The sequence below is a fragment of the Oncorhynchus masou genome, chromosome 15, assembly GCF_036934945.1.
Source record: "Oncorhynchus masou masou isolate Uvic2021 chromosome 15, UVic_Omas_1.1, whole genome shotgun sequence".
NCBI classification, from domain to species: domain Eukaryota; kingdom Metazoa; phylum Chordata; class Actinopteri; order Salmoniformes; family Salmonidae; genus Oncorhynchus; species Oncorhynchus masou.
In genome coordinates, this window is record NC_088226.1 from 18940231 (window position 1) to 18954069 (window position 13839).

Here is a 13839-nt window from a genome sequence, read left to right on the forward strand (position 1 = left end):
AAACAATGTAAAAAAAAAAATAAAAAAAATAGCATGGTTGGTTAAGAGCCAATAAAACAGCAGCCATCCTCTCTGGCGCCATCAATCAAAGCTATAAATTTGTTTTAAACTAGACTGAGGGTCCAATAAGAAATGTACAGAATCCCCCCCCCACCCAATTCCATACCCAGTTAAGAAACACACAGACAGGGTTCTTTATTTTAAAAAAATATTCTATTCGGTGCTGGCTCCATCTGTAGTCATGCCTTCTGGCTGTCCATGACTGGGGGTGGACCCCCGTCTAAGGGGAGGGTGCAGGGGGGCTGCTGTGGGCTGAGCAGCTGCCTGGTGGGGCCCCTCCTCCTCCGCTGATGTTTGCCCCCTGGCCCTCCAGACCCTCTGAGTTTTCCACCATCTCCTGGATGAGAGGAGGCATGGAGCCTGTGATCTGCATCTTCAGAGAGTGATCACTCTCCACTGCTGGAGAAGGAGAATGGGAGAAAAAGAGAGAGGGGGTCAAGACGGGCCATTCCAAGGTTCTGCCACTACAGCAAAATGTTGTAAGACCCTAAATATGTATCTTCAAATCCATGACGGATGACAGACATACAGTGCATTCTGAAAGTATTCAGACCCCTTGACTTTTTCAAAAATTTGGTTACTTTTCAGCCTTATTCTAACATGAATTGTTCCCCCCCCCCCCCTGACGGTCTACGCACGCACACACACACACAGGATAGCAGTCCCACTGACTGCACCACACTGACGATGCAGGTGTTCATGCTGCTAGCTTGCCAGTAGGAGAATCAAACAAAGAGCTAGCCAAGAAATATATAATGCTGCATCAAGCATGGAGCCCCTTTACAACTCCCACAGAGACAGTTTCTTTCAGAGACAGACACCTGGAGATTGTAATCAAGTTCACTAATTGCTTCAAATATCAGAGGTGAAATCAAGCAAACAGAACACAAGACAATTTAGGAAATGAGGGAGACAGAACAAAACTGAGATCTTAGTTCCAGTGAAGGAAAATCTTAACGCTACAGCACACAATGACATTCTAGATGAGTCTGTGCTTCAAACTTTGTGTCAACGGTTTGGTGAGGGCCCTTTCCTATTTCAGCATGACAATGCCTGCGTGCACAAACCGAGGTCCATACAGAAATGGTTTGTCGAGATCGGTGTGGAAGAACTTGACTGACCTGTGCAGTGACTTGACCTCAACTCCATTGAACACCTTTGGGATGAATTGGAACACCTAGTGTGAGCTAGGTCTAACCGCCCAACATCAGTGCCCAACCTAACTAATGCTTGTGGCCGAATCGAAGCAAGTCCCCGCAGCAATGTTCCAACATTGAGTGGAAAGCATTCCCAAAAGAGTTATATCAGCAAAGTGGAGACCAACTCCATATTAATGCCCATGACTTTGGAATGAAATGTTTTACGAGCAGGTGTCCACAGTTTTGGTCATGTAGTTTACCTTGAGCGAAACATAAACTCAGCAAAAAAAAGGAAAGCCCCTTTTTCAGGACCCTCTCTTCAAAGATAATTGGTAAAAATCCAAATAACTTCACAGATCTTCATTGTAAAGGGTTTAAACACTGTTTCCCATGCTTGTTCAATGAACCATAAACAATGAATGAACATGCACCTGTGGAACGGTTGTTAAGACACTAAACAGATTACAGACGATTAAGGCAATTAAGGTCACAGTTATGAAAACTTAGGACACTAAAGAGGCCTTTCTACCCACTCTGAAAAACACCAAGAGAAAGATACCCAGGGTCCCTGCTCATCTGCGTGAACATGCCTTAGGCATGCTGCAAGGAGGCATGAGGACTGCAGATGTGGCCAGGGCAATAAATTGCAATGTCGTAATGTGAGACTCTTAAGACAGCGCTACAGGGAGACAGGACGGACAGCTGATCGTCCTCACAGTGGCAGACCACGTGTAACAACACCTGTACAGGATCGGTACATCCGAACTGCCCGAGTTGACTGGAACAAACTACAAAAATCTCTGAAACTGGAAACACTTATCTCACTCACTAGCTTTAAGCACCAGCTGTCAGAGCAGCTCACATATTACTGCACCTGTACATAGCCCATCAATAATTTAGCCCAAACAACTACCTCTTTCCCTACTGTATTTATTTATTTTTCTCCTTTGCACCCCATTATTTCTCTCTACTTTGCACATTGTTCCACTGGAAATCAACCATTCCAGTGTTTTACTTGCTATATTGTATTTATTTCGCCACCATGGCCTTTTTTGCCCTTTACCTCACTTGCTCACATTCTATATAACTTATTTTTCTACTGTATTATTGACTGTATGTTTGTTTTACTCCATGTGTAACTCTGTGTTGTTGTATGTGTCGAACTGCTTTGCTTTATCTTGGCCAGGTCGCAACTGTAAATGAGAACTTGTTCTCAAATTGCCTACCTAGTTAAATAAAGGTGAAAAAATTTGATTAAAAAAAATGTTTAAAAAAATATCAACGCTGTGTGTTACAGGGAAGACATCCTCTACCCTCATGTGGTACCCTTCCTGCAGGCTCATCCTGACATGACCCTCCAGCATGACAATGCCACCAGCCATACTGGTCGTTCCGTCAGTGATTTCCTGCAAGACAGGAATGTCAGTGTTCTGCCATGGCCAGTGAAGAGCCCGGATCTCAATCCCAATGAGCACGTCTGAGACCTGTTGGATCGAAGGGTGAGGACAAGGGCCATTACCTCCATAAATGTCCAGGAACTTGCAGGTGCCTTGGTGGAAGAGTGGGGTAACATCTCACAGCAAGAACTGGCACAGTTCTAAGGAAGGAAATTGTAATCTCAGATCGATACATTACATGTGTGCAACATTTAAAAATCGTTTTTTTTTTAAGTGAAAAATTGAACATCAAAAATGTAAAAACGACCCAAAGAAAAAGGGGTTGACAAAGAAAGTTCAACTGGAAACAAACAACTATTGCTCAATTGCAACCATAAGGCAGAATTTACGTAATGCGTTACTGCTGGATTTCTTAAAATGCTATTAACAGGAGATTGCATGCACCTGCCGGCTAAACTATGCTTGATTGCAACGAAAAACCAACAAGGATAAAACAGCAGATCAGTTGATCACTCGTTGTTACCGTGTCAAGTTATTATGATACCAGACAGCTACATTTTCATTTGATATCATACCATTTTCTTTTAAAGACAGTTCAGTTATTTACATTAATCATCCTTGGTTTCTGATGCTCCTGATAGGTCGATATGTCAGGGTCGGAAGTAGAGAATCTAGACTATTTAATGAGAGATCAGGTGGTGATAATTTTGTAGCTATCAGTGGTTGCAATTTGCCCTGTACCAACAGGACCTAAGCCAATATAAGAAGTTAATATCAAGAAAATATCTCTATATCAGCGATTTGGATATAATGACGAGATACCCATAGCTCCACCCTAACAATGGAATTCATTTTCCACAGAGCAGAATGGCAGGCTGTCACGAACCGGCTCAATGCCCGTAACAAAAGGGAGACGTGGAGATAAGGCGTAACAAAAGATATATGTATTAACTAAAAGCCACTAAGGAAAATATACAATGGTGTATGTAATCAGTAATCATTAGTGTAAGTGAGTGTTTTGCATGCATGAATGTGATAATGCAGGGTGTTGAAAAGATGCTAAAGCAAACAAGTCAAAAACCACCAAGAAACACAACAAAATCCATAAAGGTATCTGCATGGAGAGAGTCTCCTCCATGTATGTGGAAGTGGTGTATTTATCCTGGGAGACACCGGGCCCAGGTGTTTCCCATGTAGCTGACGACCCTCCCAACTCCGCCCACCAGCATCCTAATAAGGAAATAACAAAGAGAGAATACGGCAGACAGAGAGGGAGGGTCGTCACAAGGCTGTCAATTTGTCGAGCCAATTTCTCTCTTTGGGTTGGTGGATACATCTGGTTATTTTAATACTTTTTGAATATTCAATGAATGTTATTGACGTCAACCGCCTGTATTCAATGGAGAGCTACTATGCCACTATCATCATGTCATTAATATGTATAGCCATCTCGAGATAACGCATATCACAGTTGCCGGGATGTCACATGTCCTACTTATATCAGTACACCTGCAACAACCTAACCATTACGAAACGTATTGTAACGACCCTGGGTTTATAAGCACGGATATCGACTCTGCCGCTTGAGCATGCTTTTGCGGCACAGTCGATAGCGCGCTGGACTTCGGGCTAGACGGTCGAGGGTTCGAGACCTGCTCCTTGCCGTTTCATTACCGTATATTAAATCAAAGAAATCTCACTTCGAAACTCACATTGACCTCCATACAAAAACTCCTGGATTGGTGAGCGAAAGAAACAAAACGCCGCCTGCTGGAGAAGACATATTTTTGGCCCAGTTATCCCTCTCGCTTCGCCTCTTCCTCTCTGTTTATGTGACTGATGAGCTTGACATATCCATATCCAAGACATTATGAGATTGCTGCTAGTTGAGCAGACTGAGGGCAATTTATCTATTTGAAAGCTTTTAGGTTCTGGTTTTAAATTTAGGGGTGGTTTATCATATTTTTTCAGATAAATTCCAATTTAGCAGTGGTCTGACAAGGGGAGTTGTGGCATAGTTTTTGTCCACTTGTATGTGGCAATCAATCATTTTGGGAATAAAGGAGGAATAGACACCACTGTTAAAGAGAAAGACCTCTCAATAAAAAATGGGAATAATCTGGAAACAGCATTTTTAAAACCTCTATAAATTCCAAGAAAAATAACTTCAACCCACCAGCCAAAAATCTGTAATAGAACGATGGAAATAATTAGAATTAACAGTAAGAGACCAACAAAACCAGCTGGACAATCCTATTACATTGTCTAAACTAAATGATGAAGTAAAGGCCTCAGAGCGCTAAAGCCTGTGGGTTAGACAGAATTCGAACAGAAATGCTGAAACACAGCAGCTCTAAGCTGAGAGGCTCTTCTCAAGCTGTTTAACCTACTGATGAGGGTAGGCTACTATCCAGAGATCTGGAGCCAAGGCTTATCACACTTACATGTATATAAAAAAATGGTGACAAGTTTGACCCTAATAACTACAGAGGCATCTCTGTTAGCAGTAATTTAGGAAGTGTTTTCTGTAGCATCATGAATGGCAGAATTATTCATTTTTTTAATGTATTTGACCTTTATTTAACTAGGCAAGTCAGTTAAGAACAAATTCTTATTTACAATGACGGCCTACACCGGCCAATTGTGCTCCGCCCTTTGGGACTCCCAATCACGGCCGGTTGTGATACAGCCTGGATTCAAACCAGGGTGTCTGTGGTGACGCCTCTAGCACTGCGATGCAGTGCCTTAGACAGCTGCGCCACTCGGGAGCCCAAATTCAGACCTTGATAAGTGAACACAACATTTTAAGTAAGAGTCCTATTGGATTCTTCCCTAAACACCAAATCACATACAGGTATATATCCTACAAACCTTGGTCAAAAACATGTCCACCAAACTCAAAGGAGAAATACATGACCAAAAGTACACTCGTCGAACATCTCATTCCAAAATCATGGGCATTAATATGGTATATCAAGGTCTTTGATATTATTCATGTGATTTATAAGGAAAACAAATGTGTAAAAGTTGACAACAAAATAACACAATGCTTTAGTCAGGACAGAGGAGTAAGACAAGGTTGCAATATTAGTCCAACATTCAATATTTATATAAATTAACTGGCTACCATAATAGAACAATCTGCATCAGTACGACTCACCATAGAAGACAAAGAAATAACGTTGATTTTATATGCAGATGACTTAGTAATCTTATCATCAACAGAACAGGGGCTACAACAAAGCTTGTCCCTGTTAGAACAGTATTGTGAGGAATGGGCACTATCCATTCATATTGACAAAACCAAGGTAATGATCTTTCAGAAAAAGTCAATCTCAGGAAAGTAGATAACATTTCCCCCTAGGTGAAACAATTCTGAAACGCACCACCAACTATATAGTGGGGAGAACAAATATTTGATAACCTGTCAAATTGGCAGTGTTTCCTACTTACAAAGCATGTAGAGGTCTGTAATTTTTATCATAGGTACACTTCAACTGTGAGAGACAGAATCTAAAAACAAAAACCAGAAAATCACATTGTATGATTTAAGTAATTAATTTGCAAAATCGGCAGTGTATCAAATAATTGTTTTCCCCACTGTACTTACCATGGTCTGATTATAGACTCTGTCATAACTCCAATTCTTCTATATGGCAGCCTAATGTGTTTTCGCTCCGTTACAACTTAAAATATACATCACAGGATAAAAAAAAAACACAAAATCTGTACTGCTGTCAAGGGTTCCAGTAGTTTTAGTAGTTTCACTACAACTATGGCTGGATACCTCTGTCATGGGGCAGGGTTTTAGCAGTTCCAGTACGACTCTGGCTAGATACTGCTGTCAAGGGTTGCTGTAGTTTTAGTAGTTTCACTACTACGTCTGTGTAACGGTTCTCTTCTTCCTCTGAAGAAGAGGTGTAGCAGGGATCGGACCAAGACGCAGCGTAGTTATAAGTCATGTTTTTTTTAAATAACGAAACTATACATGAATAAACTACAAAACATGAAAACCCGAAACAGTCCCATGTGGTACAAACACTGACACAGGAGACAACCACCCACCAAAGCCAACACAAAACAGGCTACCTAAATATGGTTCCCAATCAGAGACAATGCCTAACACCTGCGTCTGATTGAGAACCATATCAGGCCAAACACAGAAACAGACAAACTCGACACACAACATAGAATGCCCACCCAGCTCACGTCCTGACCAACACTAAAACAAGGAAAACACACAAGAACTATGGTCAGAACGTGACAGTGTGGATACCGTTGTCATGGGGCAGGGTTTTAGCAGTTCCAGTAAGACTGTGGCTAGATACCGCTGTCAAGGGTTCCAGTAGTTTTAGTAGTTTCAGTATGACTATGGCTGGATATCGCTATCAAGGGGCAGGGTTTTAGCAGTTCCAGTACGACAATGGCTAGACATCGCTGTCAAGGGGCAGGGTTTTAGCAGTTCCAGTAGTACTGTGGCTAGATACCGCTGTCAAGGGGTAGGGTTTTAGCAGTTCCAGTACAACTGTGGCTAGATACCGCTGTCAAAGGGCAGGGTTTTAGCAGTTCCAGTACGACAGTGGCTAGATAACGCTGTCTAGGGGCAGGGTTTTAGCAGTTCCAGTACAGCTGTGGCTGGATACCGCTGTCAAAGGGCAGGGTTTTAGCAGTTCCAGTACAACTGTGGCTAGATACCGTTGTCAAGGGGCAAGGTTTTAGCAGTTCCATTACGACAGGAAAATACCATCCTGTATTTGTTCCCATCCTACGTCATGGGGAGGCCAGGGATGATCCGTCGGCATGCCCAGTTTCCAAATGTTGAGCAAGGGGAAAGGGTGTAGAGTTTTACTGTGTGCTTTGTGGCCGTTAATCATGTTTGTGTGTGTTTGTGCGTGTGTGTGACAGAAGCCAAATTCAGTGGTCAGTGGTCTGTCCCTAAAGCAGATTCATAATTCAAATAAATACATTCCTGTTAGTGAGATCAAAGGAATTCATGTGAATTATACTGGAGTCTATGAGGACATTGAAATAAGACTTCATAAAGTGAACTCTATTAAACTATTGGGTTTCTGGCAAATAATTGTTTGTTGGACTTGATTTAAGTTGCATAATTCATATTTCTTGGTCTGTCAAACATCATAATTCAATATAATGAACACATTGTTAATTAAAAGGTGATATGTTCACGCAGACTTTGTGTCACATGAAATAAACTCAGCAAAAACAGAAACGTCCCTTTTTCAGGATCCTGTCTTTCAAAGATAATTGATAAAAATCTAAATAACTTCACAGATCTTCATTGTAAAATGTTTAAACACTGTTTCCCATGCTTGTTCAATGAACCATAAACAATTAACCTCTTGGATTTAGGGGGCGCTATTTTAATTTTTGGATGAAAAACGTTCCCGTTTTAAACAAGATATTTTGTCATGTAAAGATGCTCAACTATGCATATAATTGACAGCTTTGGAAAGAAGACACTCTGACGTTTCCAAAACTGCAAAGATATTGTCTGTGAGTGCCACAGAACTGATGATACAGGCGAAACCCAGATAATAATCCAACCAGGAAGTGTCACATTTTTTTAAACCGCCTCATGCTAATGACTCCTTATATGGCTGTGAATGAGCCACGTATTCCCCAAGGTGTCTACAGCATTGTGACGTCTTTTTAGGCATTTCCATTGAAGAATGGCTGTAAGGGACCATATATTGCATGTGGTCACATGGTGTCTCCCGCAGAAAACCTTGGGTAAAATACTGAGGTAGCTATTTTTCCAATCGCTTCTTATGAGAAACCAATTGCCTCAACGGATATATTATCGAATATATATGTTAAATACACCTTGAGAATGGATCCTAAACAACGTTTGCCGTGTTTCTGTCGATATTATGGAGCAAATTTTGAAAAAAGTTTGGCGTTATAGTTGTAGCATTTTCCAGTCAATTTCTCAGCCATGCATGATGAAGAAACGGGAGCTATTTCTCCTACACAAATAATATTTTGGGAAAAAAGGAACATTTGCTATCTAACCGGGAATCTCCTGAGTGAAAGCATCTGAAGTTCTTCAAAAGTAAATGATTTAATTTGGTTGCTTTTCTTATTTTCGTGAAAATGTTGCCTGCAGCCAGCAGAGCCTAGCATAGCATTATGCCATGATAAACTTACACAAATGCTTGTCTAGCGTTGGCTGTAATTAATATTTTGAAAATCTGAGATGACAGTGTTGTTAACAAAATTGAATATATTTATTTCATTTCATTTGTGATTTTCATGAATAGGAAAAGTTTCTAGGGGTATTTATGTCCGTTGCGTTATGCTAATGCGTTTGAGGCTATGATTACGCTCCGATACGGGTTTGCTCGTCGCAAGAGGTTAATGAACATGCACCTGTGGAACGGTTGTTAAGATACTAACAGATTACAGACGATAGGCAATTAAGGTCACAGTTATGAAAACGTAGGGCACTAAAGAGGCCTTTCTACTGACTCTGAAAAACACCAAAAGAAAGATACCCAGGGTCCCTGCTCATCTGTGTGAACATGCCTTTGCAAGCCTTGCATGCTGCAAGGTGGCATGAGGACTGCAGATGTGGCCAGGGCAATAATTTGCAATGTTCTTACTGTGAGAAGTCTAAGACAGCGCTACAGGGAGACAGGATGGACAGCTGATCGTCCTCGCAGTGGCAGACCACGTGTAACAACACCTGCACAGGATCGGTACATTCGAACATCACATCTGTAGGACAGGTACAGGATGGCAACAACAACTGCCCGAGTTACACCAGGGAACGCACAATCCCTCCATCAGTGCTCAGACTGTCCGCAATAGGCTGAGAGAGGCTGGACTGAGGGCTTGTAGGCCTGTTGTAAGGCAGATCCTCACCAGACATCACTGGCAACAACGTCGCCTATGGGCACAAACCCAATGTCGGTGGACCATACAGGACTGGCAAAAAGTGCTCTTCTCTGACGAGTCGCGGTTTTGTCTCACATGGGGTGATGGTCATATTCGCGTTCATCGTCGAAAGAATGAGCGTTACACAGAGGCATGTACTCTGGAGCAGGATCGATTTGGAGGTGGAGGATCCGTCATGGTCTGGGACGGTGTGTCACAGCATCATCGGACTGAGCTTTTTGTCATTGCAGGCAATCTCAACGCTGTGCGTTACAGGAAAAACATCTCATCCTGACATGACCCTCCAGCATTACAATGCCACCAGCCATACTGGTCGTTCTGTGCGTGATTTCCTGCAAGACAAGAATGTCAGTGCTCTGCCATGGCAGCGAAGAGCCTGGATCTCAATCCCATTGAGCACGTCTGAGACCTGTTGGGTCGGAGGGTGAGGGCTAGCACCATTCCACCCAGAAACATCTGGGAACTTGCAGGTGCCTTGGTGGAAGTGTGGGGTAACATCTCAGAGCAAGAACTGGCAGATCTGGTGCAGTCCATGAGGAGGAGATGCACTGCAGTACTTAATGCAGCTCCCGGGTGGTGCAGTTGTCTAAGGCACTGCATCGCAGTGCTAGCTGTGCCACCAGAGACTCTGGGTTAGAGCCCAGGCTCTGTTGCAGCTGTCCGTGACTGGGAGGCCCATGGGGCAGTGCACAATCGGCCCAGCGTCGTCCGGGTTAGGGAGGGTTTGGCCGGCAGGGATATCCTTGTCTCACGGCGCACTAGCGACTCCTGTGGTGGGCTGGGCGCAGTGCACACTGACCAGGTCGCCAGGTGTACAGTGTTTCCTCTGACACATTGGTGCTCCCGGGATGGATGGGCACTGTGTCAAGAATCAGCTTGATTGGGTTGTGTTTTGGAGGACGTATTGCTCTTGACCTTCGCCTCTCCAGAGTCTGTACGGGAGGTGTAGCGATGAGACGAGACTGTAACTGCTACCAATTGGGGGGTAAAATAATAAAAAATAAAAAAATCGAGCCATCAGAGGAAAATTAGCTACTAGCTATTTAGTCATTGTCAGCCACTGCTAGCAGCCTTTACCTTCTGCACAGACACCAGACGTTTTTTTAGCCTGGATAATACTTGCCAGCCTGCCAGTATCGGACTGTTTTCTCCACTACAACGCTGGATTCCTGCCATACGCCCTGGACCATTACTCCTGCCACTGAGTGACCCAGCCCCGAAGCTAGCTCTGAGCTAGGCCCACCTCCCGACCTACTCAGTGATCACTCGGCTACACAGCTGATGCCTCCAGGACTCGACCCTAACACGTCTAGAATCCACTACTCCCCCGGATCCTTGCTGTAAGCTCTGGACCTTTGCATCTGATCATCGCTGCTAGCTAGCTGCTACCGAGTGGCTATAGTGGCTAACGCCCCTGCCCCGAAGCTAGCACCAGTTAGCCGCGAGCCAGGCGCATCTCCCAGCTTGCAAACGAAATCACTACAACTATAATACCTCTTTCGCCATCTGGCTTGGATCCTTTGTCGACACAGCGCCCCGTTGTACCACCTCGTGGCGTAACTCCATCCGCTGTGCCTTCAACCGGCCTTTGCCAGATGACGGAGCAGACGCTTCTACAAAACCTGGCTTTTTTGGACCCCCTGTGTATATGATTTTCTGCCTGCCCTTGGACCCAACTACCTCTTCCTGTGACCCTTTACAATAAACACCTGCTGGGCTCTGCGCTTGAAACCAGCTATCTGTCTCCCATCAAGTTCATTACAATGATTAATGTCTTCATTCACATCAGGTGACACAGCAGGGTTCACCTCATGTTTCAGCTTGATAATGCACGGGCCCTTGTCGTAAGGATCTGTGCACAATTCCTGGAAGCTGAAAATGTCCTCGTTCTTCCATGGCCTGCATACTCACCAGACATGACACCCATTGAGCATGTTTGGGATGCTCTGAATCAACGTGAATGACATGTTCCAGTTCCCGCCAATATCCAGCAACTTCGCGCAGCCATTGTTGAGGAGTGGGACAACATTCCACAGGCCACAATCAACAGCCTGATCAATTCTATGTGAAGGATATGTGTCGTGCTGCATGAGGCAAATGGTGGTCCCGCAAGATACTGACTGGTTTTCTGATCCAGGCCCCTACTTTTCTTTAACCCTTGTGTGGTGTTCGGGTTTGTGGGACCCATTTTCAATGTTTATTAAAATAAAAATTATACAATACATATTTTTTTATCCTGAGACTCATTGGCCTTGGCTAATTTCTGTGAAGAACATGTAAAATAACACATTTTGATTTACATATGTATTACATATGTGGTGTTCGGGTCCACTGGACCCCAGGGTAACAAAAGTGTGTGTGTAGGTGAAAACAAGTAAAAATTAACTTAAAGGTTTGGTGTGTGCGTTCACTCTGTCTTCCTCCTCCCTAAGCCTGCTGTTTCAACATAGCAACAAGAACCTGTCTCTCTGCCTCTCCCTGCCTCCCGCTTTTCTCGCACTCTTTACCCTTTGTAGTGTGTGAAACTACACAATGTCTCACGGGAACCTGCACAATGTTATTACAATACACTGTTTCAATACATTGTGAAATAATTCTGTATTTTCCCACACTCTACCGCAGCCAGGTGCAAATTGGGGGAGGGACACAACAAATAAATAGCTTTGCATGTGTGGCTCCTTAGCACAATCAATCAGTATGGCAAACATAATCTCTGCTCAGAGGGCATTAGAATTTTTTTTTGCAGAGTAGGAAACTAGTGTGGAAGGAGCGTCTTCCACTTTGGAAGAAGAAGAATTTTCCAAATAGGAGGATCATGTCTCTATCAATTCGAAGTCTGACAGTGAGTTGGAAGTGAGTTGGAAGAAGAGGATGATTGACCCTCAGCCAGCCCCAGGACCAGCCGTCAGCAGCCAGCCCCAGGACCAGCCGTTAGCAGCCAGCCCCATGACCAGCCCATCAGCTACCAGCTCATCAGCAGCCTGAAGGAGGAGAAATATGGATGTCAAAAAAATGCCCAAGGAATGAGCCACACTCCAATGTTATAAGGATGCAACCATGGCCGACGCGGATGGTGGTTACTCATGTGCAGGACAAAAAGTCTTCTGTTCATCCCAGACACCATCCAGAAAATCATTCTGGACTGCACCAATGGGAGGGAAGGCATGTTTTGGAAAGAGATGGAAGGAGATGGACCAAACTAATTTACATGCATACTTTGGGGTTTATATTCTTGCTGGTGTTTTCAGATCCAATGGGGGAATCCACAGAATCTCTGTGGGATGCAAAAATTGGCAGAGAACTTTCCATCGCAACAATGTTTCTGGAAAACTTCCACATTATTTCCAGGATTATCTGCTTCGATAACCGAGACACCAGACCAGCTCGGCAGCAGAGAGACAAGCTAGCTGCAATCAGGTCAGTGTGGAACAAGTGGGTGGACCGCCTTCCCCTGTTTTATAACCCTGGGCCCAACGTTACTGTTGATGAGCAGCTTATGCAATTTAGAGACCGCTGCCCCTTCAGGCAGTACATACCGTCTAAACCCGCAAAATATGGAATCAAGATCTTGGCTGCCTGTGATGCTGCTTAATAATATGCGTGGAACTAGCAAGATTATATGGAGAAGCCAGCTGGTGGAGCCCCTGAGAAGAACCTATGGATACGGGTTGTCCTGGACGAAACACAGGGACTCAGTGCCCACAACATCACATGCAATAACTTCTTTTACTTTGCACAAGATGGGACGGGAGCTCCTCAAGAGGAAGCTGACGATGGTAGGAACAGTATGAAAAAAAAAGCCAGAGCTCCCACCTCAGCTGTTGAATACACAGAAGAGACCTATCAATTCCTCTAAGTTTGTGTTCAAGTCAGACACATCGCTAATGTCCTACGTGCCAAAGACAGGCAGAAATGTGGTAAACATGAGTACATTGCATAGGGATGGGAGAATCTGTGACCAGGAACATCAAAATCCAGAAATCATAATGTAGTACAATGCCACAAAAGGAGGGGTGGACAATTTAGACAAGCTGGTGATTGGCTACAGCTGCAAAAGAAGAACCCTACGCTGGCCACTTGTGATATTCTTCAACATCTTGGCGTACAATGCGTTTGTCATCTGGATGGCATTGAACCCAGATTAGAACAGAGGGAAGCTCCAGAGGAGATGGCTCTTTTTCCAGAGGAGGCAACATATCCCAAGGACCCCAGCTTCTGCAGCCATCGTAAGGAAGGAGGATGCTGGAGGATGGAGGATGCTGGTGCCCCATTTGCCCGGCCCACAGAACCAACAACTCCAATACCGGAAGTAAGTGTGAGTGATG

The 13839-nt window shown here is 43.9% G+C and overlaps 1 protein-coding gene across 1 annotated transcript in view; it reads right to left on the reverse strand.

Annotated features, from left to right (window-relative positions):
• The window catches only part of LOC135555825 (deleted in malignant brain tumors 1 protein-like), a 55741-nt gene that overhangs the window by 21598 nt on the left and 20304 nt on the right, over positions 1–13839 (reverse strand). The window lies entirely within an intron of this gene.